This window comes from Lathyrus oleraceus, chromosome 4 (assembly GCF_024323335.1).
Source record: "Lathyrus oleraceus cultivar Zhongwan6 chromosome 4, CAAS_Psat_ZW6_1.0, whole genome shotgun sequence".
Lineage (NCBI taxonomy): Eukaryota > Viridiplantae > Streptophyta > Magnoliopsida > Fabales > Fabaceae > Lathyrus > Lathyrus oleraceus.
Window position 1 is genome coordinate 199,251,511 of NC_066582.1, and position 18,069 is coordinate 199,269,579.

The 18,069-nt window shown below is 36.1% G+C and overlaps 1 long non-coding RNA gene across 1 annotated transcript; it reads right to left on the minus strand.

Annotated features, from left to right (window-relative positions):
• Positions 1 to 1,248: 1,248 nt before the first annotated feature.
• Positions 1,249 to 3,174, minus strand: LOC127074516 (uncharacterized). The gene is made up of 2 exons (XR_007786023.1): positions 2,760 to 3,174; positions 1,249 to 1,574 (listed from the first exon to the last, which is right to left on the minus strand). It is a non-coding gene; the product is annotated as an uncharacterized LOC127074516 (long non-coding RNA).
• Positions 3,175 to 18,069: the final 14,895 nt, after the last annotated feature.

An 18,069-nucleotide genomic window follows, 5' to 3' on the forward strand; every position in this document is an offset into this window, starting at 1 on the left:
GAGATTAACCGAACCTATATAGATCATAGTGCAATCTCTATCAACTCTCTCTATTTGTTCTCATTAATTTAATTTCCATTGTATTTATATCCTTCTATTTTCCGTTTCTATCTCTATTTTAAACTATACTAACAAATATTGTTGTTTTTAGTGATTAAAGCTAAAGTAGTCGTGAACTTTGAACACTACAATTCACCTCTTTCTTATGCTTGGAGTCACTTGTTCATCACAACAGAGGACACTCTGAATCTAGCACCACACACAATCGGAGAGGGTCCTCAACATGAGAAGGTATTGAAGTACACCCTTCCTAGGATCAATTCTTGAAAAGGCTTTGAAAAATAGATTTGGGCCTAAGAAGGTCAGGTCTTGGTAGGAGTTCATCAGTGACCTCGATTAGCCTATCATCAGTGAAGAGGATTATGCCTATTTCTCAATCAAAGTCGAAGCTGTTTGTCAAGAATACATGGTTGAAATATCATACCAGATGTGTAAGGCTTTGGTTTTCTGGCCTTCGGTGCCACTAGTTGTCATACACAAAAAATTTCCCTCCCCTTTTCATTTTCACCTAGATTTTGGTTTGGAATCTCATCTTTATATCCATGGCATCATATACATTCATTTGCATTGAGAAGCACAAAATCATGGATTCAAGGGTCTTGATCACACAAATCATTTAAGGGAGGTTGAGTTCTAAGTCAAGGTTCTTCCATGGCATGCTTGTATGTGTGAGCCCTTCATCTTGAATTTCTTTATCATTGAGCATAGCTTGAAACCCTAATTCTTAGACCATGGTTATGGTCATGACATTGGTGATTTAGATGTTGGATTGCAAGTATTATCATGATCCACCAATCCCTAAAACCATAATTTCTGGTTGTGGCACTATCATTCCTTGTGTGTGCATCTAAGTTCGAGGATTCATCTGCTTGATTAGGGATCATTCAAGGCTTTACATATTCATGATCCCATTTCTTGATTGAGGTTCATTTGTTCGAGTCTATTTCAATGGCATAATTTATTTGGTCTAAAGGCATTGTGGTGCATGCTTCACTTTCAGATCTATTCCATTCATTCAAACCTTTCATTCCTTCAAGTCCATTTCAATGGCATGTCATTATTCATTCGGTGTTTTATTCTAATACAAGGCTCATTTATGGAAGATTCATTATTCAATTTCAAAGGTTTTGGAAAACATGTTACTTAGAATCCAGGTCACCTTTTTAGTCATGTTCCATTCAAAATCCATTTGCATTCAAAGTCATTTTCATATCCATTTCAAAATAATATCAAATCCATTACAATAGATCAAAGTAATTACAAATCATTCCATACAAAAAATACTATTTTCTACCTAAGTTGACTTTTGATCAACGGTTGATTTTTTGGTCAACCAGTTGACCAATGTCAAATGACTATTTTGCCCATCCTAAACCCTAATTCCTTTTCACTTTTCCACAAGTCATCTTTTTGAATCTTCAAGTATCCATTAGGTTATAATGTTGTATTCACCATGTTCTCATGTTTCTTCATGCTTAGGCCTTGTTCAATTCAAATCCCCACTTTTGCATACCCTACAAAACAAGCCAATGTACGATGCTACATCAAATATTCATCATATAGATTTTCACAAGCCATAACAATCATTGATAAAAATTTCTCATAGCATAACATCAAACATCCTTAAACATATATACAAACAACCCATAGCAATGCATACATGAGCATATTCCATCAATAACATAACCATCATTCAATCAGTATCTAGACATTCAAGCATCACAATCATTAACAACCCAAGCATTAACTCATAACAAAAATGCATACTAACATTCATCCAATTAGCAACTCACTATTAACTATCAAAATAGACATGGCATAACTTCAAACCAACATAGCAATACCAATTGCAATGCATAGCAGCCCATGGAAAAACATCTAGCAGCAGGAATTTAATTCAACATAGCCATAACACATAACAGTCATCACAATTTCACAAAGCAACGCATCAAACCAAGAAACTAACCATCATTTAGCAGCAATCACATTTCAAACAGCAGCCCTATCCATCATCGATGTTAACATAACATACCAAACATATCCATGACAATCATACATCAAAACAGTAGCAGCAATGCAAAATCATGTAATTCTTCACAACAGCAAAACTCAATAGCTGACCAAATTTTCCATACATGCTGCCAACAACTAATAATTCATCCTAACCAACATACTAACTGCATCAGTTGATAACAGAACTCAACTAACATTCTAATTGCATTAACCAAAACTAACTTCCCAATCTTAACTAACTTTCAAATACCTAACAGAAAATGGAACCTAAATTCTACTTGCATAACATAATTTCACTTAACTCCAACCATAACAGAATCTGTAACCAATTCCAATCATTCCTATAAATATCTTCCAATCATCTTCTCCTTGGACACAAAAAAATTGATCATCATTCTTCATTGATAACTCACCCTCGAAATCCATTCATCAAAATTCATCAAAAATCAATTTCATTTTTCACACTCCCTCAGTTCATCAAATTCATAACCTCTGAATCACTCTCATTACCTCACTCATCAATTCATCACCCTCTCAGAATCAATTTAATCTCTCACTCCTCAAATACACTCTCAAATCTCGAATTTCACCGTAACATAAGCTCAACAGAAGCAGTTGTAGAAAAGGGAATAAGGAGAAGCAATCACTTACAAAAGCAAGAAGGGATCAAAGAACAAGAACCTTACCGGAATCTCACTATTGTCTTCACCTTCTCTGGCAGCGTAAGCCTTCTTTTTCCCTTTTCACTTCAATTCAGTTATGAACAAGTGAGTTAAGGTATAGGGAATCAAAGCCCCAACCTCTTGGGCTTTGATTCCCTGAGATGATAATTTATTTTATCTTTTATGTACCTAGGGTTCTTGCACGATTTAGATTCGGTTTAGGCTCTAGGGTTGGAATGGAGGAAAATTAATATCAGATATGAATATAGGAGCATGAAACGATTGTAGCGGTGAGTGAATTTTGGACATTGGCTCTCCGCCGCCACTGGAGGCGACCTCTGACGCGGCGGAGGAGAGGTATCTCAGGTCATAGTTTAGGAGGACATGTTCATTATTCAGAGCGTGTTTTCATCTTGTTCCAGTTATAATCAGAAGCTCTCTTCCCTCTCACATGTACGCATTGGGCCTTACTTTTTACCCCAGACCCATGTATTTTCCTATGTGCACCCACATTCTACTATTGCACCTGACTCTGCAAAGGCAATGCAATTTGGGCCTTGTGCACATGGGCCTGCGCCCTCAGTCTCTATTCACACCATTTGTTGCTTATACACCCCCTGTTTTTCTATTTTCTTACTTTTTTTTTGCTATTTTTCTTGTGGCATTTTATACATATTTTCTTGCTAATGGTTTAAATACATTTTTTTGACATAAAAAGATGAGAAATTAATATGATTAGAAATTAGTTCTTTAATTAGGTTTAAGTGACTTTCTTTAATCATTCTATTTGCTTGAGAAAATACATTGGAAATGATATGGTTAACATAGAATCTTGATTAGGTTTTGATCTAGGTTAGAATTCCTTTTGTATGGTAATTTTCAATTGATCTTTGTGGTTATTTTGCATTTAATTGTCCATTAGGTTTATTTCATTTTGATTGAAAATCTCATGTGATCATATAATTGCATTCACCTTTATTTGTCTACTTTGATCATGTATAAGATTAGACCTAGTTCCTCACTTGCATCATTGTATACATTTCTCATTTGCATTTCATGATTGTGAATGTACTTGATCTACCATTGCCACTTGATTGTTTAGGCATGAAACTATTGTAAGCTTGTTTGAACCTTTTCTATTTCATGTATTGATTTGTATCATCCCCCCATTATGGGTACAATGTACCTCATTCCCATGAACGTGTAATAACTTAGGATTTACTTTCCTTTATTGCTTTCCTTTGCATGCTAACTAACAAGATAAAACAAAACAATAAAAAGAACTTTTCCAAAGAATAAAAAACACCTGATTCAATGTCAAGTACTTTCCAAATCAAATTCATTTGAAAGCAACGTAAGTGTTTGATCCAACGTCAAGTGTCTCATCCATTTTATTCCATTCTCACACTTCTATCTCTAACTCTATCCCATTCTTACACCTTTCAGAACAAATAAATTCTAAACACCTGATCTAACATCAAGTGACTTTTAAAAACAATTTCACAATAAAACTGGAAGACAACGGTGGGGTATACGTACTTGTGCACAACATTCTCAAGTGCTTGGGTTGTCGGTTGTACCTAGCTTGTGGCCCGATACTTGACTTCCCTTCAAAACACTTAACAATAAAATGAGTTCAATTTGGAACTATGATAGTGAAAAAGAGTGGTCAGGATGCCATTGTCCTCTCAACTCCTGAGTATTCTAATTATTGGTCATACTTATCCAAGGGTTCGATACTTGTCTCCTTCTAAGTACCAATGATTAAACTTGTCAAACAAATTGCATAATAAAAAACTCGTTGGATGAAAAAGAAGGGTTAGGATTGAAGGTGTGAAAAACACAAGAAATTGGGGGTTTGAATTGAGTTTTACAAGCAAAAGCTTTTTCCAAAAACAAAAACACCACTAATAAGTTAATAACAAAGAGATAAAAACACAGAGATTTTTATCCTGGTTCGCTTGAACTAAAAGTTAGTTCAGTCCACCCACCAAGGTGATTTTGCCTTATACACAAGGACTTAATCCGCTATAATCAACATATTACAATAAACAAAAAGAATAACCTTCTTTGTCTTCTCAAGGATCCAACTAAACCTTAGTCTCCTTAAGGACACACAAAGAACAACTTTTTTTGTCTTCTCAAGGATAACCTCCTTAAGGTCTTAAACAAATAGTTTGAAGAATATTTAGTCTGTTACACGATGCTTCTACACAAGCAGATTTTACACAAATGAATAACAAACACTTAAAGAAAAATGTATACAAAGAATGATAGCTTTTCATAAAGAAAAATAACTTGTCAAAACACTTGTGCAATCAATGTTTTCTTCAAGTCTCCAATGCATGCTTATATAGGGAAAGCTCATTGAGCGGTTATCCATTGTTGGATGAGAAAGGAATGATATTGTGCACTGTTCTTTCGCCCACAAAATCAATGACAGGTGTGATGTATAGTACTGTCCTTGCCCACGAAATCAGATAGTGGAAAGGTTGTCCGATTTGCACCATGTACTATTTGATAACGTTCCCATTTTGATCTTATATTCAAATTCATTGGCTTCTGATGAAAGATGATTGAAGCATGAAGTGAAGAAGTTGTGAGTTGGATTAAGAAACTTCAGAACCTTGGGCCAGAACCTTGACAATGTCAGTAATCTGGCTTGAGGTCTTCAGTATCTTCAGAGTCTTCAGAATCCTCAGTCAGAATCTTGATAAATTCAACTGTCTTGTTTGAGATCTTCAGAATCTTTAGCTTCGTAACGCAACTTCAGAAGCTTGCCATTCTTCATACGTTTGGTTAGCAGAGTCACGTCCAGAAGCATAAAATGAGAGAATATTGCAGTAGGAACATAGAGTCTCCTCAAAAGCTTATAATGAGTGAAACAACTCAGAAGCAGAAAGAACATTGCAGCAGCAAAAACGATGTCTTTCAGAACTTCTAATACTTTGTGCAAAAGCGGATTTAGAGGTACATAGTTCAGAAATTGATGATGTTGTATATCATATATTTAGAATCAGAACTGGTTGTAAAAGCTACACAATAACAAACCGTTAGGGTACCAAAATGTTTCTCACACAAATACAATATTTTTATCATCAAAACTCAAGTTATATATGCAGAACCAAATCTTGTTCTAACAAGGATGTCGGTGTCCTCTCAACTCCCAAGTACTCAGATTGCCGGTCGTACTGAGCTTGTGGTCTGATACTTGTCTCCAACTTTAAAATCAACCACAACCAATCAAATCCAATTTTCCGCCTTAGGGCATCAAAAACCTTTTCACAAAGGACATGTTACTTCCATTCTACCGTGGTACGAACAATGCTAAAGCCTTTCACGCACGAGCATATGAGTAGTGTTTAACTGCTAGAATGCGATCCAAATGCATTGATTATACCACAAACAAACAAGCATTTAAGTCCCCCATGCGCGATCATACAAGTAACGTTCACTGCTAGAACACGAAAATTAACATCGTCTACTAAAAACAATCAACACACACTCTATTTTGTACTCGGAACTACAAAGTTTTGACTTCCTTATTGCACGATGAGGATACGTAGGCACAAGGGTTTGAATCCTTGGAGAGCACACTAATTTAAAACTTATTTTTTCTTCATTAACCAATAGCACGTAACTTTCATATAAAAACATCCATACGCACAAAGAACAAGTAAAGTGGTTCCCGTTGAGCACAACGGATGTGAGGGGTGCTAATACCTTCCCCTTGCATAACCGACTCCCGAATTCATTCTTGGTTGTGAAGACCATTCTTTTAGGGTTTTATCGCTATTTTCCCTTTCCTTTGGAATAAATAAAATATGGTGGCGACACTGTATTTTTTGCGACACAACACTAGTGTAATACCTATACTAGATAATGTCTAGAATTATCATCACTAGAGTATTGAAATATTGGTATTGTACCATAAAATTATTATAGATCTGACATAAGTACAAGAAACAAATAAGATACATCGAATGTGCATACACATACAACATGATATAGTACAAAATGCTAAATACACAACGAAAGTCATAAATTAAAGGAAAAACTTATAACATCGATCAAGCCATCTTGCATTTTCTTTTGTTGGAACCCTGCTCATCTAAAAAAGTAAGAAAGAACGTAGGGTGAGATAAAAAAATCTCAGTGGGATCCTACTAAAACCATAAGTCTGCTAAAAGGACAATGGTCACCTAAGACTATAAAGAATCCTCCAAGTTACCACTCTGACTCTAAGTCATACATCTAACAAACGTAATAAGTCATATCATCATTTACAAGTATTTAAAAAATTGATTCCTTTTAAACCTGAAGTCATATGTACTCACATATTCATTGGTATGAACCTAATTATTTAGGACTCATAACACGTCTTCGTAATCATTCCCTAGGTTTGGTTATGGTTCTCACTTTTCCTTGCATTATATTATTATTAACTTACCAAATTTCCACATTTCTTACTAAGTGGAACACCCTTGTACACCCATTACTTTGAGGGTTTCCGAACATACAAGGTCTAATAGATGTGAGATAGGCCTATAACTAGGTTTAGGGGCCAAAAGGGTGAGGGAAAAAGGGGGTATGAGGTGGTTACGACATGTCCAAAACAGGAATTATGGCCCATAGCAGACCCAAGCTTACCCTCATACAACACATTCAGGGCACTTACGGTCTTTCTGTAACAGGCATTACGACCCATGGCGGCCTCGATGCTTTTCCCCAAGTTTGAATTACACCTGCAACCAGAAGATTTCCCAACCCTGTTCTCACCCCATTACTCTCAAACACAAAAAAAATATATCACATGTAATCAATATTAGGCATGCATAAACAATCAAATGGTAGGATACACAAAAACATTAAACCTAAATCCACAAATTCCCACATGCAAACTTCCTAAGTGAGCTACCCAAATTAAAGCATAAGAACCTCATCTGAATAATAGATATTGTGAATTTTCAAGAAGATGGTGATGGGAAAATGTAACTGATGATGGTGCTTGCTCTCCTTCTCCATTTTAAAGTAGTTTTCTTCATACAATAGGGATTTTTCATTAAGGAAATTGATGTGTAGGGTTTGAATTGATTTCTTTGCTCCTCCGCCTTCCTTATTACTTCAATGAATTATGATTGAAATAATGGTGAAAAAAGTGAATTCTCTCACATTTTGGCTTATATGGAGAGGCGGAAAAGAATAAAGTGCCCCTAACTCATTATATAATTCCAACTCTACCCTTAGTGATCTAACTTAAAAAAATTCAGGGTTTTAAGTAAAGTGTTAGGGAAAACTTTACCTTGGGAGTTATACTCTTTGAAGAGAAAGTTATAATTTAAATTTATGATAAGATTTCAAGATTATGTGATATTTACGTATCATTTAGGATAATTAGGGTTAATGATGTTATGAGATATTATAGTGGGTAATAAGGACGCATTCATGTTGGACCGTCTTTAAAAGGAGAAAGAGGTGCTTGAGGAATACATTGGTGCTTTAGTTATAGAGATTGACCGACTTCCTGACGAGATCATTAAGTTAGGAAACTTCTTGAGGGAAATCAGTGATGAGGTGCGAGATTTTGGGTATCCTCATATATATATGCTGAAAAGGTACACTCATTGGCTTTAGGGATAAAAGAGAACAATGATGTGTTGTCCTCAATTCAGAAGGCATTATCTGACACTGAGGTCGCCCTTGCTAATGCAGATGGGGCTTTATATTCTTCTCGCAAGACAATAAGAGATTTAGAGGCATCCTTGAATGAAGCCTGAAAGAATGCTCAAGATAACCTTCTGGATATGCGTTCAAAAAAAATGTTGAACTTTCAAAGGAGTATGCAAAGTCAGTAGGACATGGTTACTCTATGTAGCAGACCTCTTTTGAAAGTGCTGCAAAGCAAATGCAATTTTTCCATCCCGGATTACGAATATATAAAGAACATATCAATCCTGAGTAAGAAATAATATATGGGAGGCTGGTGAATCTTGGTGACGAGTCAAACTCATGAGTTTTTTTTTTAATTTTTATTTTGATGAGTTGTCTTTGTCTGGATGTTTTTTTATTATTGAACAAATGATTGTGTGTTGCCAATGTATTTGATTCATTATAATGTATTGTTTATTTATTCACTTACCATGGTATTTACCTTTTGGCGTATCTTAACGGCTCTTGAGCTAGATTCTTTGAGATCTGACCATTGTCTGTGGACATGCTTAGAGATTTTATTGAGCGTCTATGAGGAGTGCGCCCGAACAAGGTTCTTCTCCGCTTTCTTGCCCCCAAGTTTAGACTTGGTTTAAGACCGACATAATGGGTACTAACCTCCTGTGTTCTAGAATGGCTAGATATCAGGAGAGAGTGAGTCCTTATCACCACTTTATTATGTGGTTTGTTGTTGTTATTTGCATGACTTTCGATGTGTGGTTTTTATGATAACACCATTTATTCGTACCTATCTTCGTATTTCAATAAAGAAGAGAATTTGGAAAAAACTTATTCATTGGTCATAAAAAATGTTACATGATAATGTGGACTTTTGCATGAAATATTAAAAGTACTTAATAAAAGTGACCTAGTTAGTGTTTATTGGTCCAGGTGGTTCCAGGCCATGTTGTCACGACAATCTCCATGATGCGTAAACACTATTTTTTATTGCTAAACATAAATTAAACTCATTATTTTCCGGTCTCTGTCACCTGCATTCATCCATTTAAAACTGTACATCCCGGGAATTTTATGACACCTGAGAATTATTATAAAATCCAGTAGTGAGTTCAATAGTCAGTCTAGAAATGGAAGAATCCATCAAATCCATGACAAATCAGTTACATTTCCATTAAATCCATCAAAACCACATCCCTCCCAAAGGGAAGCTTTGAAGATAAATAGGTCTTGACACTAAATAGAAAGAAGGCACATGATCGATGAATAACACAGAAAAGAGTGAAACACATGAAAATCTTGGATAATCAGACCATGAATCCTTCCTAACATACCTCCGACCAGACGCGACGATTTTGACCTCACTTGGCTAACTTCAGAGAGGTTTTTCCGCACCACCGTGAGGTTCCGATAAGACTTTCTCCAGCCACATAATCATAGTAGTAAGTAATCTATCCAAACCCCTCTTCTCCCGAGAGACTTCCCTACGAACCTCTCCATAAGGTTCATCATGGATTAGCAAAAGTTGAGATGACCTAACCGCTTGAGAAGGACGCCGCTAACATCCCCGATGGTGGACAGTAGATAATGGAGATGTTTAAGATTTCGAAATTAATGACGGAGATGGTTCGACCACTTCGATGTCAAAGATAAAAATAAAAATCATCATAGCCGGGAACTGATGGCATCACCGTCGATAAACTCGCTGAGTCATCCTAGTGACGACATCGCTGAGTGCATATCGTCCGAACAAAGGAACATCGTCAATAAAAGATAATTATTTGGTTCCATTAACATATAACTTACGAATACTTACATTCAATTCAAAGTTCTGTATTAAAGAACATAATTTGTAGAAAAAATATTGACTAAACTACATATTACATGTCAATGATTGAAGTCACTTTATTTAAGAAGGGCAACGTAAAGGCGTTTGCAGAAGGAACGCCAATGGACCAAATCAAAGTATGATAGGTCAATTTTGGAGGGTGTGATCGATGGGAAAGAAGTTCCAGAAAAATATCGCATAACATTGCTTTCTCTTCAATTCTGTTTGTGCAACCCATTGAAGTCGATTGCAGTGCAGTTGGAATTCAGTTTTTATACATGTTTGACTTAATGTCTCTGTCAAAGTTTCTCTTCTTTCTATGAATTAGAAGTCGGAAAACACAATTTGAATTACATTTCTTATCCGACAACACTCATGGCATGGCATGGCATTGATATTAGTTGCGACAACTTCGGTTCAGATAAGTTCTAGTCTTATTCCATTTGGTTTTAATTTTTTTGATAACTTGATACTAGAAATCGATGTTGAGATTATTCTTAAGGGGTTTAATTTAGTTTTCAAAATTGTTAAGATTGCTTCAATGCCACACAAGATGCTGATTTTGGTAGCAGTGGCACTGCTAAATTTGTTATTGATTATGGAAAACATATATGGAGCCTTGTATTCATTTCTGATGATGTTCTTTTCAAGGATGGATGATCATGTTCCCGTGCGGGATTCAAACAGTAGATACATTGATAAGGATGTCGATGTTGTTACTTTTGAAAATCTCGGTGGCAATTCTTGGAGATTCTATGATAACAATAACTCTTTGTTATGGAAATTCCGTTTTGTAAGACCCCAATTTTGACCCTAAGATCCCTCATGCAATTTCATCATAAGCATTAGCATTGGGATCATACCTTGGCATCCTCCTTACCCCTCTTTCATTGGGTTTGTTTTGGGAGAGATTACCAAGCACTATGTGATTGTATCATACTCGTATATTATCATTTTACTAACTAAAATACAAAAATATGTCTTTGTATTTGCCTAACTCTTTTGTAGGTAGGGCATGATCCCATTGATCTATCAAGTTCACATCTAGGGTTTGAGACCCTCATGACAAAGAGCACAACCATGAATTGATACAAGGATGGTCACAAGCATCATATGAGTCCCAATAATCTCTACATGTTATATTGATCAAGTTTTCTTCAAGAGTTTGAGGGTGATTTGCCTTGGAAACCCTAGTTTGGCTAGGTATCTTGAGTAACTTCTCCAACAAGCTATCTCACCAATTGATCAAATTTCTTAAGGGGCAATTCAAAATTCATCATATTATGGATATATGATATACCATTAGCCTAGAAAGTCAAGAGAATTGAAGGTTAGCAAGTTGGTTGATGGTGGTTGGCCAGATGAATTCATCTGATCAAAACTCGGTCTCCCTAGACCCTATCTCCTATAATTTTCACCATATGAAAATGATTCCAAGAGTAACGTTACTCTAAATGACATTACAAATAACTTTTATGTTGAGACCTAGAGCTATTTTTGCTTGGAAAATCATTTTCAATATTGAAACATTATAGGTCATTTTGTCTAAACCCTAATTTGAAAGTCAACTTCCCAAGGCCATAACTTGCTCAATTTTTATGAGATGAAATATTTCCAAGTTGCACAATCAAATCCAAGATATCTACTTCAACTTTTATGTTTGGAGTGGGAGCTAATTCAACTTTTATGAACATGTGATATGAGGCTACATTATAGGTCGTTTTTGACCTATACCATTGAACAAGTTATTTTTCCAAACTTCAAGAATGCATAACTCTATCATTTAAAATCCAAATGACATTAAATTAGTGACGATTTTGAATGTATTTGAAAGAGCTACAACTTTGATGAAGACACGTTTCTCATTTGAAGCTCACATAAAAAGTTAAGCAAGGTGGAATAATGAGATATATGGCTTGACACTTAGAAAAAATTTCAACATGTTGAAATTTCCAAACTTCCACCTCAAAATTCATAATTATACAAGCTTAAAATGGAAAAGTATTAAACATGAAAGTTTTTCCTCTTGATCTAACCTTTCCAAGAAGTCCAAGTTCATCCATTTTGGACAAGAATTGAATAGGCTGCGCATGGCTTGAACATTGCATCATCATTTGGCAAATATCAAACTTCAAGTTTCCATGTACACTTGCCTTGCAATCCAAGTTGATTTCCGACCCTCTCACACTCATCTGTGGACCTAAAAAAATGATCTCATGGGCCTGTACATGCCCATGCACCCATGCATCATCCATTGCCAATTTTGGAAAGTCATTTGGAAGGTGCAAATATCACATGATCCAGCTATAAATAGAGCTCCATATGCCCAGAATTCAGAACACATTCGCGCCAGCTTTGATCCTAGACCCCTAACCCTTCCATTTGAGAGGATAATCCTGAGAATTTCATCTTGAAATTGAGTTTGAATCTCACTGTTTTGAGATTCAAAACTCCAGGGATCCAAGACCTTTTGTGCATTTCATTCTACTTCTGCAAGCATTCTGAGTGAGATCAAGCACGAGCTAAGGCAAGAACAGTTGAATCCAGACCTGCATTGAAGGTATTTTCCATAAAATTTCATCTCTTCGATTCTCTCTCAATCTTGCTCAATTATCTTGATTCTTTGGTTGTCTGAAGTCCTGCCAATGTAGGCAAGAAGATTGAGTTGTTTAGAGGTCAAATCGAAGCAACTCAGTTGACACACCTCAAAATTCAACTCCTCATATCTTTATATATGTGAGGGTTAGTAAAAACTGAGGTCAGATTCGTGCTCTACGCCATTTTTTCTTTCAGATCATGTCCTCCTTTTTCATTTTTTTGATGGTGATGAGTGAACCAGTCCGGCCAAGGTCACCGGAGAAGATGATCGGCCTTTGGACGCCGGTGATGTGTTGGCACGGTTCAGAGCCATTGATCCCTTTTAAATTGTTTTAATCTCGTGTGTTGTTTCTAATTATCATGCATGTGCCGCGTTGACTCAAGTCCACCATGGAACGCGCGCTGGTGACCACTTGATCTGCCACCTCAATTAATGAGGGAGATCAAGTGGTCCACGTTTTTCTGATTATTTGAATTTCATTTTAATTGCTTTATTTTCATTAATTCATATTAATTTTAATATTGATCCAAAAAATATGAGAGTTTCACCAAAAAAATTCAAATAATTTCCTCTTCCATATTCTGAATTAAACTAGTTTTTGGATCATTATTAATATTTTTCATGATTTAGTTGTTTTTTCATTTGTTTTTAATTGTTTAAAAATACTTTTAAGTCTTTAAAAATTTTGAATTTTTTTCTCCAAGGTCCTTTGACCTTGTTTGACCTATGATAAATCTAATGGCCATTTATTTGGTGTTTTGATGAGGTTTTAGGAATTTGACAAACCATATTTAATTTAAATGTATTATTTTTTAGTATTTTTAATTTGAATAAATGCCAAATAATTTTGTTGACCAATTGTGATGACTCTTGTTGTTGGGCCTTGGTCAAGGTTGATTTGACTTTGTCAAGTTAATATAATTGGATTTAGGGGATTGATGGAATGTATATTCCATCTCCCAAAATGAATGGATGATATTAATTTGGTAAAATTTCTCCTTTGATCAATTTGAATTTTCACTTATTCCCCTCCCTCTTCATCTCATTCCCCTTCTTTATGCATCAATTTCATTTGGCATATGATATCTCAAAGTCCTAAAGATATTTGATTGAAAAATTAACATGAGTATGGATCAGATTAGGCCACACCTTTTTCATATTGTTTTTGTGTGTGGTATGTTTCATGAGCATAGTCCATAATACTATGTCTCTAACATGTATTAACACCAAAATTCTATTGCCCGACCTCAAATAGTTGTGACTTCTACATAAGTCCAATTACGATTGCTTAACATAGCGCTAAATTTGTGACATAAAAGGCATAACATTCTAGTTAGTGAGATTGTAAGTCTCCCCTCTTTCATGGTATTGTGTGGAAACTTGGCCTTTTTTCCTTCCTTTGGAAGATGTCTTGGTTCAAGGATCCATGCTTGTGATAAGTGGGTTGAATGTTCTCCAAAGAGTGTCTTAAAATGAAAAGCAAAAGCAAAACAATACCAACCTTTAACTCATTAGCAACTAGCTTTTAATTTCAAGCTATTTACTTTAATGTCATTTAATTCTTAACTTTATTCATTTGACATTGTTCATATCATTTTAATTGTTTATGTTAATGCAATTTTCACTTTGTCCACTTGGACCATATTGTGTGATATTCCTTGTTTGTATATACTTTGCTTGTTTGTTTGGTCTTTGACCATCAATGTACATAATAACAACAAAAACCCTAAAATCCTTTTGAGTGGACTGTTGGCTTGATCCTGGACAAATGGACTTAGAACTTAGGCAACCTTCCTATGCTAAAGGACTTGGCCAATGCCAACTTGTTGAGAAACCAAGTGCTTGCAATTTGAAACTTCATCTGTTACATCATTCAAGATCCCTCTGAGTTCATCTGCAACATGATCATTGTGAAGCTGTTATTTTGAACCTGTGACTTGTGGAATTCATGGGCTATTTTGAAGAAGATCATGGAATGGATAAGCTTGGATGTGGCCATCTTTATTTGATGCCTTTGCTCTTCAAGATAAAATAATTGTGCATTTGTGTGTTGCTTGATTCTAAGAGTCCAAGGGAATTCTGGGTTTCTATTGACATTCTTGTCTATTGGATTGCTACCCATTTGGTCAAATATTTTCAACTCTTAACTTTTAAATTTTGTACATAGGATAGTCCCTTCATCTTCTCTCCATTTCTTTAATTTCAAAATCTCTCCCTCCCTTTTCAAAATCTTCTTTGATTGAACTTATTTTGTTCTAACTTTGATCACTTTGTAAAAAGATATAAACTTTGGCCTTATGCCATTGCATTTTCGAACTTTTTTTCTCTAAATCAAACTTATAAATAAACTTAACTATACTTGACTTAAAATTTCAAAAAAAAGCCAAAAAGAACTAACTTATTCAAACCATTTTTGGGTCTTTGTGCCTTTCAAACTTAATTTTGTTAAAAGTAATGCATCCACTTCGAAATTTGTATCACGAACTACGAGGTTTTGATCCCTCATTTTTATGTTGGTACGTAGGCACAAGACGAAGGTCTTGCCAAACACAAAAATATAATTAATGAATTCTTTTCTCATCCCCCCATTCTATTTGTTCGTAAACATCATTTTTGTACCAAATACATATGCACAAAAAAAGGGATCCCTAGGAGTACCTAGGACACTTTGGGTGTTAACACCTTCCCTCTGTGTAACCAACCCCCTAACCTGTAATCTCTGACATTTTATTGGTTTTGATTTGAAAACTTCTTACTTTTTGGGTTTTGTTCGTACTTTTTCCCTTGGAAATAATAAAAGCGCGGTGGCGACTCTTGCTATTTGATCTCTAGCTTATCCATAGCTTGATGATCATGAATTTACCGCTACAGAAATTAAGTGGTGACTCTGCTGGGGAGTAGTCTCCAGTGGGTTTAGCCTACTTTTTGTGTGTAAATATTTGTATATATGTGATGTTTGTATATATGTATATGTGATATAATCTGCTTGTTGTGCTTGGTGATCCCTGAGTGGTGAGATAAGTTCTAACTCGAACTTGAGTGCAATTAAGATATGAGGATGGTATAGTCATGTTCAACTTATGTGGAGTAGTCCTTAACAAGTTGGCTTAAGACCCATCTGCTTAGTGGAGATTCTTTTGGATTTGGAAATGTCACACAAGTATTTGTGGTTAGGCATTACTATCTCTAATTTGGGTCCGAGAAGCTCAGGACCGTAGAACATTTACCCCCTCTTGGCCTATTTAGGACGTAGTGCGGAAATTGTTCAAGTGTAGACTTGATAACAGTTATTACACGATACCACACTCAGACGAGTTTCTCTTGAGAATATTATGGGTCGATGAGTCAGTCATCTTAACCTGTAATATTCGATAGATGGAATTAAGACTCTAGGAACTTTTAGAACATGGTCTACAGGTTTTTATCCTTAGTTCACTCCTTTGGGATGGATCTTACCCAAACTCCATGCTCGTGACTTACAACAAACCCTTGACTCTTGGTTCATCCAATCAAGTCTTGTCAATATCAATGGAACTTGGGTGTTGATAAGGTGTAAACCATAATCCACCAAAATGGATGATTGATCTTGACAATGACTTGATTCATCCCTTGACCTTTGTTTTCCTTGTGTGTGATCCCTTATTTGTGATTGTTGCATTCATGCATTCATGCGCATCAAAACATTCATCACACGAAAATTTCAAGGAACTGAGGTATGATTTGCAAATATTTTCAGACCATGGATTATGGACGAAGGAACACTAAGAAGTATAGTTTCAGATGTCCCGACTTGAAAGCGTTAAGGAAGCTAGCATCTTTTTTATTAGATCCCTTGGACTTGAAACAACTTCATGGGAAGCTTCTGTCCATCTTGTCTGCTGATGTGGTTGAAGGACTTCTGAGTGTGTTAGTGCAGTTCTATGATCCTCTCTACCGTTGCTTCACTTTCCCAGATTTTCAGCTTGTGCCTACCTTTGAGGAGTATTCTCATCTTTTAGGGATACCTGTTTCTAGTAGAATACCTTTTAGTGGATTGAAGGAGATTCTCGGATCTAGTATTATTGTTGAAGCTCTTCACTTGAAGAAGTATGAGATAGAGGCTCATTGGGTGAAGAAATGAGGGTTATTTGGGTTGCCATCTGATTTCCTTATCAAGGAAGCTACTGCTTTTTCTCAAGCCGATAGTGTGGATGCGTTTGAAGCTATCTTTATGTTGCTCATCTATGGATTAACTTTGTTCCCTAACATTGACGGTTTTATTGATGTTAATGCCATTACACTTTTCTTGATTGGGAATCCTGCGCCTACTTTGTTGGGTGATATGTATTTCTCTTTTCATCTAAGGAATTCTAAGGGTGGTGGAATGATTGTCTGTTGCATTCCTCTTCTGTACAAGTGGTTTATTTCGCACTTTCCTTAAACACCTGCTTTTATGGAAAACAAACAATGTCTAAGGTGGTCTCAGAGACTTATGTCTCTCACTAATGATGATATAGTTTGGTATGATCCATCTTTAAGCAGTTTGGAGATTATTGATAGTTGTGGTGAATTCTCTAATGTGCCTGTCATTGGTACACCAGGAGGAATAAACTACAACCCTGCTTTGGCTCGTCGTCAACTTGGGTTCCCCTTGAGAGACAAGCCTAATAACACTTTGTTACAAGGTCTTTTCTATCAAGAGGGTAAAGATCCCCAACATTTGAAGCAGAAGATTGTGCATGCTTGGCATAATGTGCATAGGAAAGGAAGATCCAAACTTGGTCCACGCAATTGTGTAGCTTTGGAAGCTTACACTCTTTGGGTGAGGAAGAGAGCTTTGGAATTGAAGATGTTTTATCCTTGTGAAAGACCTATGTCTATGGTTGTGCTTGAGCCATTAAATCTCCTTAACCAAGATGTAGAGGAGTAGGAAGACGCGCTTGTCAATATGAAGCAACAGAAGGACATGTGGGAAGAGCGTTTTCGTGCTTTGAGCAAAAAGCATGAAGAGTTGCAGTTGGAGTCTAAGAACAAAGATGCACTTATTGAGCTACGAAGAGACAGAGAGAGCCATAGGTTTAATCTTCTAGCATGCCTCAGTCTTCCGTTGCTTGGAAGAATATTGTTGACCAGCTTGTCCTCGAGAAGACTCAGATGAAGGCTTCTTTTGAGACCGAGATCCGTCGCATTCGAAGGAAGTACACGCCTACAGCCAGATCTGCTGACATTGTTGTTAGGGATCCTTAGGATGACTAGTCTCC